At 42.6% G+C, this 6,391-nt stretch overlaps 1 long non-coding RNA gene across 1 annotated transcript; it reads right to left on the bottom strand.

Moving 5' to 3' along the window:
- Positions 1 to 450: 450 nt before the first annotated feature.
- LOC114486475 (uncharacterized) lies at positions 451 to 5,479 on the bottom strand. The gene is made up of 3 exons (XR_003680286.2): positions 5,036 to 5,479; positions 4,101 to 4,237; positions 451 to 3,160 (listed from the first exon to the last, which is right to left on the bottom strand). It is a non-coding gene; the product is annotated as an uncharacterized lncRNA (long non-coding RNA).
- Positions 5,480 to 6,391: the final 912 nt, after the last annotated feature.

Here is a 6,391-nt window from a genome sequence, read left to right as displayed (position 1 = left end):
AGGCAGTTAACATCTGATACCTGCAAATGGGAAAAGACTCGGAGTGATTTGGAAGCTGATTGGATTTTATTGTCACAATAAAATTATAGATACAGTATTTAAGCATTAATAGAGTTCCCCAAACAACAGAGTTAATATCACTTTCACCTTAGTCCAAATGATTACATGTCATGTGAAAAGAAATTGTTCACTTAACTGAGATACCTTCTTTGAAATTTAGAGTCTGATCATTTCTCCATCCCCTGAGTCAGAGAGAACAAACCTGTAGAAGAAGTGTCGAAACAGATTGTAGGGCTTCCCTGGTGGCGCAGTGGTTGAGAGTCCGCCTGCCGGTGCAGGGGAAGCGGGTTCGTGTCCCGGTCCGGGAAGATCCCACATGCCGCGCGGAGCGGCTGCGCCCGTGAGCCATGGCCGCCGAGCCTGCGCGTCCGGAGCCTGTGCTCCGCAACGGGAGAGGCCACAACAGTGAGAGGCCACTGAACCTGTGTGGAACTCCGTGGGCCCAACTGAATCCAACCCCGGATGGAATGTACAACACGTGTGAGTAGGGCTTGACGGTCCCAGATGCTTCTCTTCCCCGGCTCTGCCAGGTGTGGTAAGCTTTGTCCCTTGGGCAATAAGATTCTTCAAGGCAAGAGCCAGTATCTGTTTATCGGTGTATGCTCAGCACCTAGCACAATGCCTGGCATACAGTAAGCACTCAATAAACAGCTGTTGAAATCCAAACTCTCCTCCCTATTCCTGCAATCATTGTCCTAGTTCCAAGCATTACCATCTCACACCTGGATTAGTGCAAGAACCTGCTCAGTGGTCTTTGTCCAGTCTTCCTTTCCCATGCATTGGCCACACTCCCAGCTCCGTTAACTTTTTAAACACCAGTAGTGCACTACAGAATAGTTAGGAACAACCCATTACGTGAAGAAGGCATGAAAGCTTCAACTTCCCTTCTAGTTTCACTTCCCTTTACTCTGTCCCTTCTCCTATTGCCCCCAACCAGACGATGGGCATCGATTGCACTTGTTGCACTGAACTACCACACATTCCTGAATACTGTATGCTCTGCACTCTCAAGTGTTTGTCCTTGGGTAGAATAACCTTATTTGGAGGTCTCCTACTCAGTTGTCAAAACTCAGCCCAAATTACATCTCCTCTGTGAAAATTTCCAAAACTCTCTGAGTCAAAAAGTAACCTCATCCACTCCTTTGCTTTGTGTTTTCTTAGCCCTTTCTTTAAATCTCCACTTGGCTGTTTAAACTCTCACTCCACAAACATGCGTGTGCAAGAAATTATGTCCTTATTTCTCTCATTAAGTCTAACTTCAAGCCACCTCCCCAAGGGCTGGTGGGAAATAATCTCAGGCATTGTGGCCTGTCCCGCTCCCACCCTCCTTAGGATTTTACAAGGACCTGGGATTTTCACAAGGAAAGGACCTGTTCATACTCAGACTGTCTGAGATCATTGTCAGTATCCAAGTTTGCCGCTTTCTGGATAGGTGTCTTTGCTGAGGCGGGAAGAGCCAGGCCTTGGGGCCGTTGCATTCCCATTCCTGTCTGGGCCTTTGCCACATCCAAGGGACTGCAGACCTGTGACCCCACTGCCTTATTGCTTCTGCCTGTACTTCTTCCTCCTAGCATAATCTCCAACTTTGGAGAGGGTTACAGGGACCAGGCAGTTACCCTAAATGAGTGATGTTGGCTGAGAATAAGACCACAGAGAATAATAGGGACCACAGTGAATCGGAGGTTGTACCCCCTTAAAAGGGGCAGACATTACACAGCTCCAACTAATTGTAGCCAGGTGAAAAGGTAGCCCAGGACTGCCAGGTCATTGGATTTTTCCAGGAGAAGCTGAAGTCTAGATTTTAATGTGAAATCTACTCTCAAAATGTTGGCAACTATTTTTAAAAACCTCAAAACACTATTCCTTATAAATGAAGCATATCTGTCAAAGTATTAGCCTGGAGAAGCCCACTTTGAGACCTCTGCTTAAAGAAGGGGGCGGAAAAAAAGGCCTGATGTGAGGTTTCCTTCAAGCATTTAACTCCAAACTTCCCTGATGTAAGTAGCCCTGAAGTCATTCTTGAAAATGGGTGGAGGGAAAAAATGCAATGAGAACAGACACCGATAATGTCTCAATAAATTACCCTGTCACGCCTGGGACTCTTCACATTATGCTGTAATTCACTGGGTGTGTCTCCCACACCTGGTCACTCAAGCACTGCTGCTGCTCTGATGGGTACCACGTCTCCAGCCTCACTTGGCCCCGGCTGCTGTGACTGTTTACTTGTCCTTAGCTCCTTCTCAAGTTTCTTTTATGACCGTCCCAGACCTCTCTCCCACTTACCTCAAGACCTCTGCTTATCTCCCCAGTCTCCCTACTTCATCAGGAGAATTCAGACCATGGGGCATCATCTGCCTAACTTTCACCCTTCCTACCTCCGACCTCCCACACCCTTGCTTCCCTTCCTGCCACTGCAGAGGGAAAGGTAGCCTTTCTGCTCAGAGCCAGTCCTTCTATTCGTGCCACTGATAACTGTTAAAACTCCACTACCCTTTCCACACAGTGGGTCTGGATCTCTGTTAAGGGAGTTCCGTTACTCATTCATCATTGTATTCCTGGAGTCTAGTACACTGCCAGGGACAGGCAAGATGCCCAATACGCATTTATCGAATAAACGCTTTTTTTTTTTTTTTATCTGGGGGCTGTACCACAGTTCCTAAAAATTGTCTAGAGACATAAGACAACTGTTGACACCTGATGCTTCGTGGGTTATTGATATAGAGAGAGTAGTTTCCCCTGACTCTGAGAGTGGGCTAAATGTGGAGGAGATAATCCAGGAGGGAATGTGGCTGGCAGGCTAGGGAGTTCCTCCTGGGTCAGGTCGGTGCCATCCAGCTGTGAGTTTGCTGTATTAATACCTCCTATTTATCTTCTCTGATTACTGCTGGTGAGGCTGGCCTCTGGCACTTGCTGAGGGGAGCAATGGGGAAGCCTCCACGTCCAAGGTGTCACATTGTTCTCTGTCCCCTCAGGTTCCACCTGAGGACACCACACTGCATTAGCAGATTGTCCCTTGGGGAAAGACGATAGGCACCAAGCTTTCTTATTCCTTGTATATTTTGAGACATTTTTCTATTTTCTTTTCCTCTAATCTTTAAACCTTTAAAAAAATATTTTGATGGTATATTAAAGTCTGTATAAATTAATTATACTTAACTTTAATCCTACTCTCATATTCTATTTTACATCTTCCTTATTACCCTGTTCACCTTCAACCTTTTCTTCTTTTGAATTTCATCTGTTTAAAATTATTTCATAAATAACTTCATTCTTCTTTTAATTTTAACAAGTTATTTTAACCTTCTGGTATCCTTTCAAACTTTATTTTCTTGTTCTCATCTTTAGTCAGCTTATTTTATAGTCCATGTTGTACGTCCATTTTATGAGTTTTTATAATTCTCCTGGTTTAAAATTTTGCCTTACTATTCCTTTAAGATTTTCTTATTTCTCAGTTTTCAGCTTTTAATTGGTTTTAAATCTTTCAGAATCTTTTAGCATCACATTTTTTTTTTTTTTTTTTCAGTACGCGGGCCTCTCACTGTTGTGGCCTCTCCCGTTGCGGAGCACAGGCTCCGGACGTGCAGGCTCAGCGGCCATGGCTCACGGGCCCAGCCGCTCCGCGGCATGTGGGATCCTCCCGGACCGGGGCACGAACCCGTGTCCCCTGCATCGGCAGGCAGACTCTCAACCACTGTGCCACCAGGGAAGCCCCTTAGCATCACATTTTAATCTTTATTCTCTCTTCAATTCCTTTTTGACACTATAACTTTTCTACATTTTTTCTTATTTATTATCTGTCAATCAGTCTAGTCTAATTATTTGTAAGAAGCATATTGAAATTAAGAAAACTTCTCTGCCCCTGCCCGACTTCTGCCAACCATCAACTATAAGTACTTTTTTTGTTTTTTGCATTCATGTTGCCTTTTTGACACAGCATTCTGTGCAATCTTTAGTTTCATATTGTATATTTTTAAATCTATGGTTTCTAATTGCTTTAATTAATTTCTTTTGGTTGCAAGGAACAAACTTATTCCAATTACCTCAAGTGATGGACATTTTGTCATAAGAATGAATGTCAAAAGAGGAAGCAGGAATCTCACCCACTACGTAGGCCAGGCATCATGCCTATCCTATGGGACATCCTCAGAAAGAGCTGGAACTGCTGTGGATTTGGTCACTAGAACAAAACAAAACAAAATTCAGAAGCAAATGTAATATCAAAGTGGGAATTTTCATTCTATTGTTTGTTAATACATGTAACCTAACAAAGTCTCAGTTTCAAAGAAGAGAATCATATGGAGATCCAGGAATAAGAATCAAGCTACCCAAAAGGGGGAAAAGAAAGGTAAAAAAGTTCAGGTAGCTCCAGATTCCTCCATAGCAATATTTACTACAGAAGACAGAGGAGTACCATTGCTACCCAGAAGTGTGGTACATGAACAAGCAGCATTGGCATTATCTGGGAGCTTATTAGAAACGCAGAATTTCAGTTGCCATTCCATAGCTGTTGAATCAGAATCTGCGTTTGACCAGATTTTCGGGTGTTTTCTAGGCTGCTTCTTTGAACTTTGCTTGCAATTTTCTTTGGTCTTCTTTTTTTTTTCTTTTCCCTGAGAAAGCCTGTTTATGTAATTTAATTGAGATTGGAGATATTTGTCTGCACATTAGAACCACTTGAGGGATTTTTTTAAAAAACGTGCATGGATCATACCCTCAGAGAACTTGATATAATGGGTCTGGGAGGATGGCCAGAAGTCAATAGTTTTTCAGAAGCTCCCAATGTCCTTACAATATACAGCTAAGGCTGAAAATCATTGAATCAAGGAAAACCAAATCCATGAACCCGTCTTGAAAAAATTACTGAAGGATGGACACCAGACAACAAAGAAATGAATCAAAATAAAGAGTTCAAAACTGAAGAAGCTGGGTTGAAGTAATTATTGAATTAAATAAAAAATAAACTACAACTTAATACCTTGGAATTTTGGTTAAATAATATAATAATTGGAGCTCTAGAAGACAAACATGTCATCGTGTACCCCCTAAATTTCTACTTAGGTTTGGTGTGCTCTCTCAACAAATCCATTATTTTCTGGGTTTTCTATCATTCATTCTCAGGGGTTCACACAAGTGATGGCTGCTCCATGTCCCGCTTTTTGCCACCTCACCCCGGGCACACTCTTCTTCAGCTGAGAGACTTGACAATGAAAATGGTGACTTACCTTGCCAGTCTGCTCTGGGTTTCTAAAGATAGAGCCAGAAGTATGGACTAGAAAACTAGGGAAAGCCTTGTGATACTAGATCAGAGTTAGAGGGATTAGAATGAACTCATGATGATATTTATATAAACTGCACAGCTCCTGCCTCTCTGAGGCCCTGCCTTGCAGATTCCAGTGCTTCAGCTGCCCTAACCCCTGATCTCCTCCTCCTTAGCTCAGAGGGACTGCGGCTCTCTGCTTGGATTCCAGATTGCTACACTGCAGTCAGGAGAATTTCCCCAGGCAGACAGCCAGGAGTCATGAGGCTCACCTCTTAGGTTTCCCTGCCTTCAGGGGTTGATTGCAGGCTTGCGCTGCCGGCTCTGTCCTGCGTTGCTGCTTCTCCAACGTCTGAAAACTCTTGCCTTAGACATTTTGTCTAGCTTTATAGTTAAAGCAAGAGGGTTAGTACCAGATACTTCATCATAGACAAAGTCAGAAATGCTGAACTATATATTTGATAATAGTATTGTATTAAAGTAAAATTTCCTGAAATTGATCATTATAATGTGGTTATGAAAGAACTCCCGTTCTTAGGATATACATGCGGAAGTACTTGGGATAAAGCTGTCTACAACTTACTCTGAAATGGTTTAGTCAAAACAATAATAATACAAATAGTATTAATTCGCAGATTTGTAGAGGGAGCAAGACAGAGAGAGAGACTGATAAAGTATATATGGAAAATGCTATTGGGGGGAATCTAGATGAAGTGTATACGGGAATTCATCCCACTATTTCTGTTAACTTTTCTAGAAGTTTGAAATGTTTTCAAAATAAATAGTGAACAAAACATCCCCTTGAGTGTGGACTGGGCTTAGGCTTCACGTCCAAAGTTAGTATGGAAAGAAAAAATAGTAACTTGATAGTGAAGAACCCTGGCAAGCACCACCTTCACTAGGTGATCAAGGTTGACATCACAAGTTGTAAGTCATGTGGGCGTCATGTACCCACTGATACTATGTGATGAGCAGATTTTCTTACTCAAGATTTATAACCCAAATTAAGAACTAATGGGGATCCTTAAATACCCTTTTCCTTAAATGCCTTTTCAAATAGGGTACATATTAGCC

Source organism: Physeter macrocephalus, chromosome 6, assembly GCF_002837175.3.
Source record: "Physeter macrocephalus isolate SW-GA chromosome 6, ASM283717v5, whole genome shotgun sequence".
NCBI lineage: Eukaryota > Metazoa > Chordata > Mammalia > Artiodactyla > Physeteridae > Physeter > Physeter macrocephalus.
The sequence above is the reverse complement of the archived record's forward strand: the minus strand, read 5'-3'. Positions and strand labels throughout refer to the sequence as shown.